An 18,767-nucleotide genomic window follows, 5' to 3' on the forward strand; every position below is an offset into this window, starting at 1 on the left:
GATAAAAATCACCAGGCATGCAAAGAAGCAGGAAAACACAAACCATGATATGGAGAAAAATCAACAAAAATGATGAGATCGAGAAAGGGCACAAAATGATAAAATGAGTATAGAAGAGCATTAAAACAGTTACTATACTTCATATGTTCAAGAAAAGAAAGATTTGAGCATGTTAAGTGGAAATATTTAGGAAATATATATAGGAAAAGTTCCAAAAAGAACTTCGAGATACAAAAACAACTATGTTTGGGATTGAAATACAGTGGATGGGATTGTGAGTACATTAAACACTACAAAATAAATGAATTAACAAAGACAAAGTAGTTCAAACTATGCAAAATGAAGCAGAGGAAAAAACTAAAAAACACTGAAAGTGAAAGTCGCTCAGTCATGTCTGAGTCTTTGTGACTCCATTGACTATACAGTCCATGGAATTCTTTAGGCCAGAATACAGGAGTGGGCAGCATTTCCCTTCTCCAGGGGATCTTCCCAACCCAGGAACTGAACCAGTGTCTCCTGCATTGCAGGTAGGTTCTTTACCAACTGGAAAAATCATGAGCAGTTGATTAATGTGCTGTGAGCAACTTCAGGAAGCCTAAAACATGTGTAATTGAAATCTCCATAAAAAGAGATTTATTTCCATAGAAGGAAATAAAAAAAAATTTGAAGCGATTATTTAAGAGATATACAGAAATGGTATGGACCTAACAGAAGCAGAAGATATTAAGAAGAGGTGGCAAGAATACACAGAATTATACAAAAAAGATCTTCATGACCCAGATAACCATGATGATGTGATCACTCACCTAGAACCAGACATTTTGGAATGCAAAGTCAAGTCGGCCTTAGGAAGCATCACTATGAACAAAGCTAGTGGAGGTGATGGAATTCCAGTTGAGCTATTTCAAATCCTAAAAGATGATGCTGTGAACGTGCTACACTCAATACGCCAGCAAATATGGAAAATTCAGCAGTGGCCATAGGATTGGAAAAGGTCAGTTTTGTTTCCAATCCCAAAGAAAGGCAATACCAAAGAATGTTCAAACTACCACACAATTGCACTCATCTCACACACTAGCAAAGTAATACTCAAAATTCTCCAAGCCAGACTTCAACAGTCTATGAACTGTGAACTTCCAGATGTTCAAGCTGGCTTTAGAAAAGGCAGAGGAACCAGAGATTAAATTGCCAACATCTGCTGGATCATAGGAAAAGCAAGAGAGTTCCAGAAAAACATCTACTTCTGCTTCATTGACTATGCCAAAGCCTTTGACTCTCTGGATCACAACAAACTATGGAACATTCTTCAAGAGACAGGAATACCAGACCACCTGACCTGCCTCCTGAGAAATCTGTATGCGGGTCAAGAAGCAACAGTTAGAACCATACATGGAACAACAGACTAGTTCCAAATTGGGAGAGGAGTACATCAAGGCTATATACTGTCACCTTGCTTATTTAACTTACATGCAGAGTACATTATGTGAAATGCCAGGCTGGATGAAGCACAAGCTGCCTTGTAAGAAAAGCTATGACCAACCTAGACAGCATATTAAAAAGCAGAGACATTACTCTGCCAAAAAAGGTCTGCCTAGTCAAAGCTATGGTTTTTCTAGTAGTCATGTATGGATATGAGAGTTGTACTATAAAGAAAGGTGAATGCCAAAAAATTGATGCTTTTGAACTATGGTGTTGGAAAAGACTCGAGAGTCCCTTGGACTGCAAGGAGATCCAACCAGTCAATCCCAGAGGAAATCAGTCCTGAATATTCATTGGAAGGACTGATGCTGAAGGTGAAACTGCAATACTTTGGGCCACATGATGCGAAGAACTGACTTACTGGAAAAGACCCTGATGCTGGGAAAGACTGAAGGCAGGAGGAGAAAGGGGTGACAGAGGATGAGATGGTTGGATGGCATCACCGACTCGATGGACACGAGTCTGAGCAAGCTCCGGGAGTTGGTGACGGACAGGGAAGCCTGGCGTGCTGCAGTCCATGGGGTCACAAGACTCGGACATGACTGAAAGACTGAACTGAACTGAAGAGATTGTTGCCAAAATTCCCCTAATTTGATTTTAAAAATATAACCATATCAGTCTGGATGTGATGTGTATTTCCTTTATGTTTCTTGTGCTCAGGGCTCACGAGCTTCTCAATCTGCAGGTTGTATGACACAGGAGTTCGGGGTGGAGAGAAACGGCAGGAACAAAGTCATTGAAAGGAGAGGTTTCAGTGCCCACAAGGAGGGTTGACTCAGATGGGAGCACTGACAGATCTTTTACATAACAGAACGAAAAGTGGATAACAGTAACTCACTACATACAGGAAAGTAGGTTTTAGATGAGCAGCAGGAAATTCTCTTTGCTTTGTTCCTACCGTTTCAATTTATAGAGGAAGCGAAATCCCCAGTCTAGTGTGAGGATGGAAGAAGGGATATCAGATTTTCAGAGGAACAGAAGGTAGGAAATATTGTTGGGGAAGGGAGGATAAGAAGAGGGCACACACTAGGGAGGTATGGTTGTATTGACAGGAAGTTCTGAGAGCACACTAGAGTTTACGGTCACAAAATATGAGACGCCAGCACAGTGAAATGTTTTTCTCCTGTTATGTTCATCTGCGTGGGTGCTGGTATTGAGCAAATCAATAATTGGGTTTAGTCGGGCTTATGCAAGGCAATTATCTAAAACTTCAGTTGAGTGGATACATATGTTAAAATCTGAAATATTAATAGAAGCTTTCTAGCAGAACTGAAGAGTTTCAGGTAGATAGAACAACATATGGAGAAACAGTGAAAGACGAAAATGTCAGGATACATTCAGAAATCTATGTGAAGTTTAGAGTTGCTGAAGCAAAAATTAGAAGAGCAGGGAAAGTACCAGGGAATAATACTAGAGAGACTCATGGTTTAGCATTTTCTTCTGGCAGGTAAATCTACTAAAAGTAGCAGATGGCAAATAACATGCATCGTAATGTATGGTAAGAATAATGGAACTTACTTATACATAATGGATAGAGAGACATTAAGGAGTTGTGATGAACCTCCCAAGAAACAAATGTCCAGGACCAGATAGTTGCACTGCTGCATTCCACCAAACATTTAAGGAAGAATTAATACCAATCCTTCTTAAATTCTTCTAAAAGACAGAAGAGGAGGAAACACTTCCAAACTCATTTTATGAGGCCAGCATCAGGCTGATGCCAAAACCAGACAAGGACATTACAAATAAAGAAAAATACAGGCCAATATCCCCAATGAATGAACACAGATGAAAAAATCCTCAACAAAATACTAGCAATCAAATTCCATAATACATTAAAAGGATCATAAATTACAATTGAGTGGGATTAATTCCAGGGATGCAAGGAAGGTTTAACATAAGAAAATCAATCAACATGACATACCACATTAAAATAATGAAGGATAGAAATTGTACAATCCTTTCAATAGATCAGAAAAAGCATTTAACAAAATTCAACATATATTTGTGATAAAAACTCTCAATACAGTGAATATAGAGGGAATGTACTTCAACATAATAAAGTTTATATATGGCAAGCCCACAGCTAACATCATATCCAATGATGTATGGGTATGGTATGTATGTATTTTTCCTAAACATCAGGAAAAATACAAGGGTGCCCATCCTTACCACTTCTATTCAACATAGTATTCAAAGTCCTATCCAGAGCAATTAGGCAAGAAAAATAAGTCATCCAAATTGAAAATGAAGTGAAACTGTCACTATTTGCAGACAACATGATATTTTACATACAGAAAACCCAAAAGATGCCAACAAAAAAACTGTTAGAATTAATCAACAAATTCAATAACATTTCAGAATACAAAATCAATATACAAAAATCTGTTGTGTTTTTATACACCAAAAATGATGAGACGAAAAATTAAAAACACAACCCCATTTACAGCTGTATTAGGAGAAAATACTCAGGAGTAAATTTAACCAGGAAAGAAAAAGATCTGTATGCTGAAAACTAAGATATTGATGAAAGAAACTGAAAACATAAATAAATGGAAAGATATTCCGTACTCAAGAAGTGGAAGAATATTGCTGAAAAGTCCACACTACCCAAAGCAATCTACAGATTCAATGTAATCTCTATCAAAATTCCAATAGCATTTTCCACAAAAATCCTTAAATTGGTATGGAACTATAAAGATTCTGAATGACCAAAGCAAACTTGAGAAAGAAGCGAAGTTGGAAGCATCATGCTTCCTTATTTCAAATTATATTCAAAGCTATGGTAATCAGAACACTATGGTACTGGCATAAAAACAGATACATAAATTCACTGAACAGAAGAGAGCCCAGAAATAAACCCAAACTATATGATCAATTAATTTATGACAAAAGAGCCAAAAATACATAATGGCAAAAGGACAATCTCATCAATAAATGGTGTTAGAAAATGATGGACAGACACATGCCAAAGAATGAAATAGGCCATTGCTAAGCTAAGTCATTTCAGTCGTGTCTGACTCTGTGCGACCCCATAGACGGTAGCCACCAGGCTCCCCCATCCCTGGGATTCTCCAGGCAAGAACACTGGAGTGGGTTGCCATTTCCTTCTCCAATGCATGAAAGTGAAAAGTGAACGTGAAGTCACTCAGTCGTGTCTGACTCTTAGCGACCCCATGGACTGCAGCCCACCAGGCTCCTCCATCCATGGGATTTTCCAGGCAAAGTACTGGAGTGGGGTGCCATTGCCTTCTCCAGAAATAGGCCACTATCTTACACCAAACACAAAAATTAACTCAAAATGTATTAAACACTTAAGGCCTGAAACCATAAAAACTCCTAAGAAGAAAACAGGTGATAAGCTCCCTGACGTTGGCATTGGCAAGGATTTTTGGATTTGACATCAAAAGCAAAGGCAACAAAAGCAAAACGAACAGGTGGGACTATATCAACTTCAGAGCGAAGGAAATCAAAGAAAATGAAAAGGCAGCCTACCAAATGCAAGACAATAGTTGCAAATCGTCTACCTGATAAGGGGTTAATATGCAAAATCTATAAAGAACTCATACAACGCAATAACAAAAAACAAACAATCCAGTTAAAAAAAAATTAGTGGAAGTTCTAAACATATGTCTCCAAAGAAGACATACAGATGGCAAACAGATATACACGAATAGATGCTCAAGATTACTAATCAATGAAACACATATCAAAACCAAAATGGGGTATCACTTCAGACGTGTTACAATGGCTATTATCAAAAAGACAAGAAATAATAGGCATTAAGAATGTAGAGAAAAGAGAACTCTTGTACACTGCTGGTGGGAATGTAAATTGGTGCAATCATGGAAAACAGTACGGAGATTCTTCAAAAAATTAAAAATAGAACATATGACCTAGTCATTTCACTTCGGGGCATTTACCCAGGGGAAACAGAAACACTAACTCAAAAAGATAGTTACATTCCCATTTTCATGGCAGCTCTATTCACACTAGTCAGTATAAGGAAGCAACAAAACGCCCATCAAAGGATAAATGGGTAAAGAAAGCATGGTGTATATATACACAATGTTTATCAGACATAAAAAAGAGAGGAAATCTTGCCATTTGTAACAGGATGGACCTTGAGGGCATCCTGCTAATGATTATATGTAGAATCTTAAAAAAAAAAAAAAACTGAGCTCATAGATACAAATAACGGATTGGATGAAGGTGGAGGGAGGTGGTAGGAGAAATGGGTGAGAATCAAAAGGTGCAAACTCCAAGTCATAAAATAAGTCATGGATACAGTAATCAAGACAGTATGGTACCAGTACAAAAACAGACATATAGATCAATGGAGCAAGACAGAAAGCCCGGAGATAAACCCACACGTCTATGGGCACCTGATCTATGACAAACGAGGCAAGAACACACAAGGGAGGAAAGACAGCCTCTTCAGTAGGTGGTGCTGGGGAAACTGGACAGCCACATGTAAAAGAATGACATTAGAGCACTTAGCATCATGCACAAAAATAAACTCAAAATGGACTAAAGACTTCAATGTAAGTCCAGAAAGTATAAAACATTTAGAGGAAAACATGGGCAAAACACTGACATAAAGCACAGTAATATCCTCTTTGACCCACCTCCTAGAGTAATGGAAATAAAACAAAAACAAACAAGTGGGACCTAATTAAACTTAAAAGGTTTGGCACAGCAAAGGAAACTATAAACAAGATGAAAAGACAACTCTCAGAATGGGAGAGAATAATAGCAAATGAAACAACTGGCAAAGGATTTTCAAAATATACAAACAGCTCATGCAGCACAATACCAGAAAAACAACCAACCCAATAAAAAGTGGGCAGAAGACCTAAACAGACATTTTTCCAAAAAAGACAGACAGATGGCCAAGAAACACATGAAAAGATGCTCAACATTGCTCATCATTAGAGAAATGCAAATCAAAGCTACAATGAGGTACTACCTCACACCAGTTAGAATGGCCATTATCAAAAAAAAACCCTACAAGCAATAAACGCCGGAGAGGGTGTGGAGAAAAGGGAACCCTCTTGCACTGTTGGAGGGAATGCAAATTGATACAGCCCCTATGGAGAACAGTATGGAGATTCTTTTAAAAACTGGGAATAAATATAACCCAGTAATCCCACTACTGGGCATATGCTCTGAGAAAACCATGATTGAAAAAGACACATGTACCCAGCACTATTTACAATCGCTAGGACACGGACGCAACCTTGATGTCCATCGACGGATGAATGGATACAGAAGCTGTAGTACATATATACAAGGGATTACTACTCAGTCATTTGAGTCAATTCTCGTGAGATGGATGAACCAGAGCCTGTTATACGAGTGAAGTAAATCAGAAAGACAGAATATCATATATTAACGCGTATGTATGGAATTGAGAAAAATGGTACTGATGAACCCATCTGCAGAGCAGGGGTAGAGACACAGAAACAGAGAACAGACTTTGGACACAGCGTGGGAAGAAGAGGGTGGGACAAGTTGAGAGAGGAGCATTGAAACATATATACTACCACATGTGAAATAGATGGCTAATGGGAATGCGCTGTACAGCACAGGGAGCTCAACACAGTACTCTGTGACAACGTAGAGGGGCAAGGTGGAGTGGGGGGAAGGTTCGAGAGGGAGGGGACATAATATACTCATGGCTGATTCATGTTATTGTGTGGCAGAGGCCAATACAATATTGTAAAGCAATTATCCTCCAATTAGAAGTAAAATAAGCCATGGGGATGTAATATACAGCATGGTGTCCATAGTTAACAAAACAGAACTGCATATTTGAGCGGAGAAGGCAATGGCACCCCACTCCAGTACTCTTGCCTGGAAAATCCCATGGACGGAGGAGCCTGGTGGGCTGCAGTCCATGGGGTCTCGAAAAGTCGGACATAACTGAGCGACTTCACTTTCACTTTTCACTTTCATGCATTGGAGAAGGAAATGGCAACCCACTCCAGTGTTCTTGCCTGGAGAATCCCAGGGACGGGGGAGCCTGGAGGGCTGCCGTCTATGGGGTCGCACAGAGTCGGACACGACTGAAGTGACAGCAGCAGCAGCAGCATATTTGAGAGCTGCTAAAAGAATAGTCTTAAAAGTCCTCATTATGAGGAAAAAAAATTATAACTGCATATGATGATGGATGTTAAATAGATATTATGGTGATCATTTTGTAATACATACAAATATCAAATTGCCTTGCTGTTTATCTGACACTAATATAATCATTCATATCGATTATACTTCATATAAATAATTTTGAATCATGTGTATATAGGACACAATGAAGTGAACTGAGAAATTAAAAATGCTTCTGCTTATATATCCTATATACATTTTCTCCAACTGGTGTGACCTTGTTTGACTCTTCACATTAGGTTTGCTTTGAGAAGTCATTTTCCAAAATTCACCAGTCTAGTAATAAAATGTACTACTTAAAAAAAAAGAAAAAGGAATGATTTGGCTAGTTCTGTATTTTAGAGAGATCACTCTGGTACAATGTGGAGCATATACTGAAGTGGGTCAAGATGAGAGATGTGGATTCTGGGGTAGGCAAAATAATAACCATCTAAACATGCCCATGTCCTAATCCCTAGGACCTGGGAATATGTTATCTTATATGGCAAAAAAGAGACAAATGTGAATAAATTAAGGATCTTGAGATGGGGAGGTAACCCTGGATTACCTGGGTGGACCTAGGATAGTCACAAGAGTCCTTAAAAAGGGAGAAACACAGGCAGAAAAATTAACGAAGATGTGATTACAGAACCAGCTATCAGAGAGAGGGACAGACTTGAAGACCCTATACTTCTGGCTTTGAAAATGGGGGAAGGTATATGAGGCAAGGAACACAAGTGGTCTCTAAGAGCTGAGAAAGGCAAGCAAGCAGATACTGTCAGAGAGCCTCAGAAGGTACACACTGATTTCAGTCCAAGGAGAATTCTGACTCTCATAATTGTAAGAAAATAAATACGAGCTGCTTTAAGCCAGTACATTTGTGGGAAATTCTTACAGATGCAGTAGGAAACTCATACAACTAGGAATTTAAGGCAGTTCCCCCAGGTGAATGATGGAAACTCCTGAGCCCTGGTGATAACAGTACATATGGAGGAAAAACCAATGAATTAACTGGATATTTATTATTTGCGGCCATAGAAATTTACCCCCTTCATGGATCACAGCCTTGCCATGGCAGAGGGGCTTGCATAACTCGATGAAGCTATGAGCCATGCTGTGCAGGGCCACCCAAGATGGATGGGTCATTGTAAAGAGTTCCAACAAAACGTGATCCACTAGAGGAGGGAATGGCAAACCACTCCAGTGTTCTTTCAGTGAGAACTCCATGAGCAGTATGAAAGGGCAAAAAGATACAGCACTGGAAGATGAGCCCCCCAAGGTCTCTTGAAGGTGGCCAATATGCTACTGGGGAAGAGCAGAGAGCAATTACAAATAGTTCCAGAAAGAATTGAAGCGGCTGGGTCAAAGCAGAAACAACTGTGCTGTGTGTGTGTCTGGTGGCAAAAGTCAAGTCTGATGCTGTAAAGAACAGCACTGCATAGGAACCTGGAAAGTCAGGGCCATGAATCAAGGTAAATTGGACATGGTCAATCAGGAGATAACAATAATGAACACTGACATCTTAAGAACTGGTGAACTAAAATGGACGGGAAAGGGCAAATTAAATTCAGATGACTATTATATCTACTACTGTGGGCAAGAATCCCTTATAAGAAATGGAGTAGCTCTCAAGTCAACAAAAGAGTCTAAAATGCAGTACTTGGGTACAATCTGAAAAATGACAGGAAGATCTCATTTCATTTCCAAGGCAAACCATTCAACATCACAGTAATCCAACTCTATGCCCCAACCACTGATGCTGAAGTTGACCAGTTCTATGAAGACCTACACCACCTTCCAGAATTAACACCAAAAAAGATGTCCTTTTCATCATATGTGGAGAAGGCAATGGTACCTTACTCCAGTACTCTTGCCTGGAAAATCCCATGGACAGAGGAGCCCAGTAGGCTGGAGTCCATGGGGTCACTAAGAGTCGGACAGGACTGAGCGACTTCCCTTTCACTTTTCACTTTCACACATTGGAGAAGGAAATGGCAACCCACTCCAGTGTTCTTGCCTGGAGAATCCCAGGGACGGGGGAGCCTGGTGGGCTGCCGTCTATGGGGTCGCACAGAGTCGGACACGACTGTAGTAACTTAGCAGTTTCATCATATGGGGTTTGGGGGTAAAAGTAGAAGTCAAGAGATACCTGGACCAACAGCAAGTTTGGCCCCGGAGTACAAAATGAAGGAGGGAAAAGGTTAACACTTTTATGGAGAGTACACCCTGGTCATAGCAAGCACCCTTTTCCAGCAGCAAGAGACATCTCTACACATGGAAATGACCAAATGGTCAATACTGAAATTATATTGATTATATTCTTTGCAACCAAAGATGAAGAAGCTCTATACGGTCAGCAAAAATGGGACCTGGAACTGATTGTGGCTCAGATTGAATTCCTTATTAAAAAATACAGGCTTAAATTGAAGAAAGTAGGGAAAACCACTAGGTCATTCAGGTACGACTTAAATCAAATCCCTTATGATTATACAGTGGAGGTAACAAATAGATTTAAGGGATAAGATCTGGTAGACAGAATGTCTGAAGAACTATGGACAGAGATTCACAATATTGTACAGGAAACAGTGACCAAACCCATCCTCAAGAAAAAGAAATGCAAGCAGGCAAAGTAGTTGCCTGAGGAAGCTTTACAAATATCTGAGAAAAGAAGAGATGTGAAAGGCAAAAGAGAAAGAGAAAGATATACCCAACTGAAAGCAGAGTTCCAGAGAATAGCAGTAGTCACGTAGGGATGTGAGAATTGGACCATAAAGAAGGCTGAGTGCTAAAGAATTGATGCTTTCTAATTTTGGAGCTGGAGAAGGCTCTTGAGAGTCCCTTGGACAGCAAGGAGATCAAACCACTCAATCCTAAAGGAAATTAACCCTGATAAAGGATAGAAATGGTAAGGAATAATGGAAGCAGAAGAGATTAAGAAGAGGTGGCAAGAACGCACAGAAGAACTATACAAAAAAGGTCTTAATGACCCAGATAATTACGAAGGTGTGGTAACTCACCTAGAGCTTGACATCCTGGAATGTGAAGTCAAGTGGGCCTTAGGAAGCATTACTATGAACAAAGCTAATGGAGGTGGTGGAATTCCAGCTGAGCTATTTCAAATCCTAAAAGATGATGCTGTTAAAGTGCTGCAGTCTATATGCCAGAAAATTTGGAAAATTCAGCAGTGGCCACAGGACTGGAAGAGGTTAGTTTTCGTTCCAATCACAAAGGGCAAGGTCAAAGAATGTTCAAACTACCACACAATTGCACTCATTTCACATACTAACAAAGTAATGCTCAAAATATTCAATATAGGCTTCAGCAGTATGTGAACTGAGAACTTCTAGATATATAAGCTGGGTTTCAAAAAAGCAGAGGAACCAGATGAAATTGCTAACATTCACGGTATCACAGAAAAAGCAAGGGAATTTCAGAAAAACACCTTTTCTGCTTCATTGAATGTGCTAAAGCCTTTGACTGTGTGGACTGCAACAAACTGTAGAAAATTCTTCAATAGATTGGAAAATCAGACCACCTTTCTTGCCATCTGAGAAACCTGTATGTGGGTCATGAAGCAACAATTAAAACTGGACACGGCACAAATGAATGGTTCAAAATTGGAAAGAAGTATGGCAGGCTGTATACTGTCACCCTGCTTATTTAACGTTAATGCAGAGTATATCATGCAATATGCCAGGCTGGATGAATCACATGCTGGAATCGAGATTGCCAGGAGAAACATCAACAACCTCAGAAATGTAGATGATACTACCCTAATGGCAGAAAAGTGAAGAGGAACTAAAAATCCTTTTGATGAGGATGAAAGAGGAGAGTAAAAAAGCTGGCTTGAAACTCAACATTCAAAAAAATGAAGATAATAGCATCTTGTCCTATCAAATCATGGAAAATAGAAGGGGAAAAAATTAAAGTAGTGACATATTTTTATTTTCTTGGGCTCCAAAATCACTGCAGACTGTAACTGCAGCCATGAAATTAAAAGATGCTTGCTCCTTGGAAGGAAAGCTATGACACACCTAGACAGCATATTAAAAAGCAGAGACATCACTTTGCCAACAAAGGTCCATATAGTCAAAGCTATGGTTTGTACAGTAGTCATGTACAGATGTGAGAGCTGGAGCATTAAGAAGGCTAAACACCACAGAACTGATGCTTTTGACTACAGTTCTGGAGAAGACTCTTGAAAGTCCCTTGGATAGCAAGGAGATTAAACCAGTCAGTCCTAAAGGAAGTCAACCCTGAACATTCCTTAGATGGACTGATGCTGAAGCTACAATACTTTGGCCATCTGATGCAAAGAGCCCACTCACTGGAAAAGACCCTGATGCTGGGAAAGATTGAGGGCAGGAGGAGAAGGGGACAACAGAGGATGAGATGGTTGGAAGGCATCATCAACTCAGTGGACATGAATATGAACTAACTCCGGCTGATAGTGGAGGACTGGGGAGCCTGGAGTACTACAGTCTACAAGGTCACAAAGAGCCGGACACAACTTAGTGACTGAACAGTAACAGAAAATTAGGATTCTGGTATCCAGATCAGAAAGAAATGTGCCCTAAAAGGGAGAATATGGTAGATGACCAACTCACCACTACAAATTGTTCTCCTTCCTAAGTACAATGCCGTCACTGGAAAGCAGCTGCCTGACCCTGAGGAGGGATTACACATCTCATTCCCCACCTCTCAGGCCGGGAGTGGTCATGTGACTGCGCCTTGCCAACAGAATGTGAACAGAAACGCTGTGTGTCACTTCCAAGGCAAAGACCTGAAACTCCAGGTGTGCACTCTGCACTCGTCCCGTCCTCTGCTGAGTGAGAATCCTGAGGCTCCAGGTGGCGGGCGGGCAGCAGGCGCAGGGCCACAGTATGTGCGCTCGGTCGCTTTGGTCCCGTTTGCCTCTTTGCAATGTTATGCACTGTAGCCCATCAAGCTCTTCCGTCCGTAAGATTCTCCAGGCAAGAATGCTGAGTGGGTGACCATTTCCTTCTCCAGAGGATCTTCCCGACCCATTGATCAAACCCACAACTCCTGCAACTCCTGCAACTCCTGCGTTGACAGGTGGATTGCTTATCACTGAGCCACCTGGGAAGCCCCACAGTATGAATGGAGGTCCTCAATTCTCCACATGAAAGGTGACTTGTTGACACAGAACACTCACATAGGTCTGTGTGAGGAGCAGGAAACACACTTGTGTTTTTCAGATCACTTATTTTGAGACATTTATTTTCACCCTAAAAATTGGTCCTGCAACTAGAGTGCTCTTCTAACAGAATCCTGCAACAAACGCCATCATTCAGGGGATGGCAGAAATTGATGGAGGAAATTGGAAAGATGGAGAGCTATTTATGCAGTGGCAACTGATTTGGAAAGAAACTTGGCTGCCAATAACTAAGTACCTGCCAAACTTGCAGCTCTAAATTAGAATGTTGTGATAGCTCATTACTGGCTGTTTTTAGCACACTGTTGGAAGAAAGATGGACTCAGGCAAGAACTGACCAGTTTGCAAGCAAACATGAAAGGAAATACAGAGAATGCAGCTATCCAGGTTTTCTCACAATTGTAAAGTCTGCCTAATTCTAGAACTCAAACACTAATAGGCAACTGAAAAGGTTTTGAACAGTAGAGGTTCTTTATGTTTTCAGTTAAACAACATGAGTTAGTTCTGGAACAAAAATCAGAATAAAGGACATTTCCTTTCCATCTAAGCCTGTTAAGATAGATTTAAGATAGTCATCATTAAGTTAAGAGAAAGATGTGGGGCAAGAAAGCTAGGAAATAAAGCATACCAGAGAATGAGGTCTGGGATAAATGTTTAGACGTACGTTCTCATCTATGAAACTGCCTGGAACAGGAAGCTACTTTAAGTTATGGTGGGAGGAAGTTATACTGTCAAAGAACCCAGAATGCTGAATTAAAATGTTGTTTATGGTACAGTCACTATAGAGAACTGTATGGAGTTTCCTTAAAAAACTAAAAATAGGCCTACCATATGATCCAGCAATCCCACTCCTGGGCATATAACAAGATAAAACCAGAATCTGAAAAGATGCATGCACCCCAGTGTTCACAGGAGCACTATTCATAGTAGCCAAGACATGGAAGCGGCCTAGATGTCCTTTGATAGAGGGATGGATACAGATGCGGTACATACACAACAGACTATTACTCACACGTAAAAAAGAATGAAATAAAGCCATTTGTGGACCTAGAGATTATTCTTCTAGTGAAGTCAGACAGAGAAAAACAAGTATCACTAGATATCACTTACATGTAGAATCAAAAAAAAAAATGATACAAATGAATTTATTTACAAAACAGATTCACAGACTTAGAAAACAAACTTAAGGTTATCAAAAGGGAAAGGTACAGGGGAGGGATAAATTAGGAGGTTGGGATTAACATATACACACAACTATATATGGTTTTTCCAGTGGTCATGTATGGATGTGAGAGTTGGACTGTGAAGAAGGCTGAGCACTGAAGAATTGATGCTTTTGAACTGTGGTGTTGGAGAAGACTCCTGAGAGTCCCTTGGACTGCAAGGAGATCCAACCAGTCCATTCTGAAGGAGATCAGCCCTGGGTGTTCTTTGCAAGGACTGATGCTAAAGCTGAAACTCCAGTACTTTGGCCACCTCATGTGAAGAGTTGACTCATTGGAAAGGACTCTGATGCTGGGAAGGATTAGGGGTGGTAGGAGAAGGGGACAACAGAGGATGAGATGGCTGGATGGCATCACTGACTCGACGGACGTGAGTCTGAGTCAACTCCGGGAGATGGTGGAGGCCTGGCGTACTGCGATTCATGGGATCGCAAAGAGTTGGACACGACTGAGTGACTGAACTGAACTGAACTGATATATAAAATAGATAATTAGCAAAAACCTACTGTATAACACAGGGAACTCTACTCAAAACTCTGTAATAACCTATAGGGAAAAGAATCTTAAAAAGAACAGATACAGTAAGTTATCCATATATGAACCTTCAAGCGATAAACTTTCTAAGACATAAAAGCGCATTCACAAAGTCCAATCACTTAAGTTAGTTCATGTTTCTGGCATTATCTGTAGAAGTTTGGTACTCAGGCAAATTTTGTTGGACTTATGAACAAACTGGACTTACAAACACACTCTTGGAATGGACCTCGTTTGTCTATAGGCGACTTGCTTATGTATACACATAGCTGAATCACTATGTATACATCTGAAACTATCATTACGTAAATCAACTATTCTCCGATATAAAATAAAAATTAAAAAAAATAATAGTTCAGTGCCCATGAAAAAAAATCCTGCTGAATGTTTTAAGCATTATCCTCAAACCCCCAAATTTACACAAACAGCAAGCTGAACAGAGGCAAAGGACATTCTCCAACATTCACTCCATCATGGCTATTTCCACCAGTAGAATTGCTTCCAGAGAGCTGGTTCCATATTCAATCAAGAGACACTTCCCTCACCTCCCACCCACCCCCTGGCCAGCACAGAGGGACTTCACAATGTCACAAACTCAGCATGATTTCAACTCTGCCAGGGAGCAGGGACTGCTGTGTGACTCCCATTTTTCCTCTGAATCGTTGAATGCCCCAGTGTTTTTAGGTCTGTTAAAACAAAACTAAAATTTTCAGATCTTATTGCAGTAAAAGCGGTCATCACTGGTGCCATCCTGCCACGCCGGAATTTGGCTGTAGTCACGGAACACCTGGGCGCAGGGCGAGCACCAGGGCTGGGCGTCCAGGACCTTGCTCCGGTGCATTGCACTCTTAGCTGGGAAACTTAGGTGTGGTGTGCGTGAGGCCGGAGCTCCACATGGGGCCAGGAAAGGCCAGGCAACCACAACATATCTGTGGGCTAGATGAGAGGCCCAGATGAACTTAAAGACGCTAGCATGGGACTCTTAGTTTTTCAAGATCTATACACTCCAAACCCTTGATCACCCCAGCTCTAGCGTCTGGGCTTTCCCTGGTTTGGTGAGGACTTAATTCTGATGATGGAAAAGCAAAGGACTTAATTACTTGCTTCAGTATCATTTACTATTGACTGAAAAGTGAACCACATGGTATTACAGCCATGGAAGAAAATCCAAGTTTACGGAAGAACCTAATGGGTGAACACACCCAGTCGGCACCAGTATTTTATCTGTACTTCCTCTTCCAGCCTCTGGGGACCTCTTTGCCTGACTTCAGAACTATTGCTATGAGCTCAGAAGTGGTTACTCTGGAAAAGGAGCAGTGTTAGGCCATGCACAGGAAAACTTCCAATGACAAACTCCCTGCTTGTCTCAGGAAGTTCCTGGATTTTCCTGAATGGGACTACTGAAACCCAGAGGAAGGCACTCTTCAGGTAACCCTCACAGCAGAAACCTATGGTTGGTATGTGTCTTGGAGGAAAAAGGAATCATACTTGCTCTTGGCTCAGCATCGTTATACCTCCAGACTGTTTTTGGTTTTATTTGGCAGTGACATTGCAGATAAACTCCATTTCTTGAATGACAGGATATATACATATGAAAAAGATACCAATATGATATTTGGTTACCCAACTTCTTTCAAATGTCAAGTCCAGAAATGTCCAAGTTGTCCCAGACAGTACATTTTCAGAATTCCAGATGATACTGTGATAAATGACATCAAAGCTTCAAGCTTTATAATTATAAAAGACTCTCTTCATCATTCCCCAAATGAAACAGCAAAATACAGCAAATTGAACTCACTAATATTTTTATAAATCCAACTCAGAAGAAAGATGCCAGTGCCAGCTGTTTTATTCATCTTAACTTGTGCATTGTGAATAAATGTTACAATTTTTTTTCTGTTAAAAAAAAGACGATTACCTCAATGGAGGTTTTGAGTGTCTCAGGAGGGAGAAGTCAGAAGTGGGATATTGATAGGTTTCAAAGTTTGGGATCAATTGGTTTAGGGCAGGTCATTCAAGGTGAAGAAGTACTTGAGACAAGGCACAGTGGTGCTAGGTCAGTCTAGGAGAGGAATATGTCAGTGAAAGGGCAGATCTCGAAGCACATCCTTGATATGTAAGATGTTACAACATTTGAGCTATTTACCCAGGTGACAAGACCATTATATCTTAACAAAAAATCTGTGGGAATTTCCTAAAGCAAACCATCAAATTACTTCTTGATTTACACCCACGTCTTTCCAGGTCAGAGTCTTCCTGGAACGGACAACAAAACTGTGGCCCACAATGCTTAGTTAAGTCCCACTGACACAAGGTCTCAGTTCTCACTATCCTAGCTAACCAGTACCCGCTCTACCATGATATGGGTGCCAGGGAGTGGCTTTTAATTGAAATGTTGCCAGACCAACAGGAACAACGTAAAAACTTGTGAAGAAGACATTCCTCATCCAGAGATCTAAGATGTGGGGGATGCTTTGATTGAAAATTCCCTGGGGAGGGAGTAGGGATATTCTGTGTTTAGAAAGAAGTTCGAATGTGGATACTGGCTGCCCAGATGGGTGGAACAAGCAGGAAACACTTAACCTGATCATCACAAATTTTGGGCTTCCCTTCCATGGCCTAGAATCATCACTGTGAAACAGCTGCCCAGCTGGAGGCCACATTTCCCATCTTCCTGCAAGGGTAGGTAAAGCCTTGGGACTGGTCCCAGGAATGTGAATGCCATGAGACTAGAAGTGAGGCAGCTTACTTTCAAAGTGGAAATCTGTGAAACAGATGTGCATTCTCCATGTTCTCCTTCTCCTCTGGTACTGAAGGAAAAGTATTTTTGAACTCTAGAGAAAGGCCAAGTCACAAGGGAAGATGCCTAAATGTCTGAGTCTACATCTGAAAAGCTGCCCACAGACCAGAGGTTCTCACTGTGGTTTGACAGGCAATGTAGATATTAACTTCTCTTGGGTTAAGCCACTGAGATGTGGTAGCATATTTATAATGGTGGTGGTGGTTTAGTCACTAAGTTGTGTCTGACTCTTGCGACCCCATGTCCTGTAGCTTGCCAGGCTCCTCTGTCCATGGGATTCTCCAGGCAAGAATACTGGAGTGGGTTGCTGTTTCCTTCTCCAATATTTATAATAGTAGGTAGTATTGTTCTAACTAATGCATGGGGCTAATTATAAAAGATGGAAAATATGTATCAATAGCAACATTTGATACATTCATTTCAAAAGCAGTATAAGCACATATGTATGGAATAATCATGCCATTGTTTTAACAACCACCATCCATATAAATAGAAGAAACATGGAAGAATATTGATTAAAATATTAATAAACATGTCTGAATACTGGTATTACTGATAATTCCTGTCACAGTTTATGCTTTTCTGAATTTTCCAAATGCTCTACACTAAGATATTTTTGACATAAGGAAAAAGGGTTTTTTTTAAGATTTTTTGCTATTAATAACTAGATGTGAATATCTCTAAGACATAAACCATTACTACTATGTCCTGGCAAATAGTAGGTTCTCAACAAATATCTACTTAATAATAATAATAATTACCAATGAGGCTCTCACACAGTAGCTTTTAGTTGCCCAGGGGTTGGTGATAGAAGTGGAGGGTTATACAGGTGCTTTTTCAGAGTTGTGCTCGAAGATGTTCTTTTTTCAATAAAAAGCAACTTCATGAGTAAGTCATTTTTTAAAATAAGAGTGATTGGAAAGTAATACCAAAATGAAATTTACTCAGGCACAGTTTTAAAAGTGTAAGGCTGACACAGCAGCTTTCCAGACATGCCTGACCTAATACTGCTGTGACTCGCAAATCGAGAGCCCTCGCCGGCCGGCGTAAGCAGTTGGTTCCTGAAACCGCCTGGGATCAGGGTGGAGCTGCTGGCAGCAGTGTTTTCTCCCCAGGGGGATGGTGCAGTGCCATCCAGGTCTGCCTGCCTATGAAAACAGGCTTCCATCACCATAGCAGCAAGACTGATCATCTCATTCTGACTAAAGAGGTCTCTGCTCTCAATTCCGGGAGGGTAAAATCAGTACTTCCAGACAAGGGATGAGTCACTGTTTTTGGCCTCATTAACACGGTATAGCCCTTATGTCTGCTAACAACCAGGTATTAAAAAAAAAAGAGAATTCAGTTCAACAAATGAGTAAAATGGGGCAGCCAGGCAGTGAGAATTATGGCAAATAACTCCAAATCT

The 18,767-nt window shown here is 40.6% G+C and overlaps 1 long non-coding RNA gene and 1 pseudogene across 2 annotated transcripts in view; one reads left to right on the forward strand and one right to left on the reverse strand.

Moving 5' to 3' along the window:
* The window catches only part of LOC132345474 (uncharacterized), a 61,025-nt gene extending 42,510 nt beyond the window's left edge, over positions 1–18,515 (reverse strand). For both annotated transcript variants that reach the window (XR_009494817.1, XR_009494818.1), the window contains exon 1: positions 18,121–18,515. This is a non-coding gene — a long non-coding RNA (uncharacterized lncRNA). The remainder of the gene's footprint in view (positions 1–18,120) is intronic.
* LOC112447145 (popeye domain-containing protein 3-like) lies at positions 15,715–16,271 on the forward strand (annotated as a pseudogene).
* Positions 18,516–18,767: the final 252 nt, after the last annotated feature.

Source organism: Bos taurus, chromosome 6 (genome assembly GCF_002263795.3).
Source record: "Bos taurus isolate L1 Dominette 01449 registration number 42190680 breed Hereford chromosome 6, ARS-UCD2.0, whole genome shotgun sequence".
NCBI lineage: Eukaryota > Metazoa > Chordata > Mammalia > Artiodactyla > Bovidae > Bos > Bos taurus.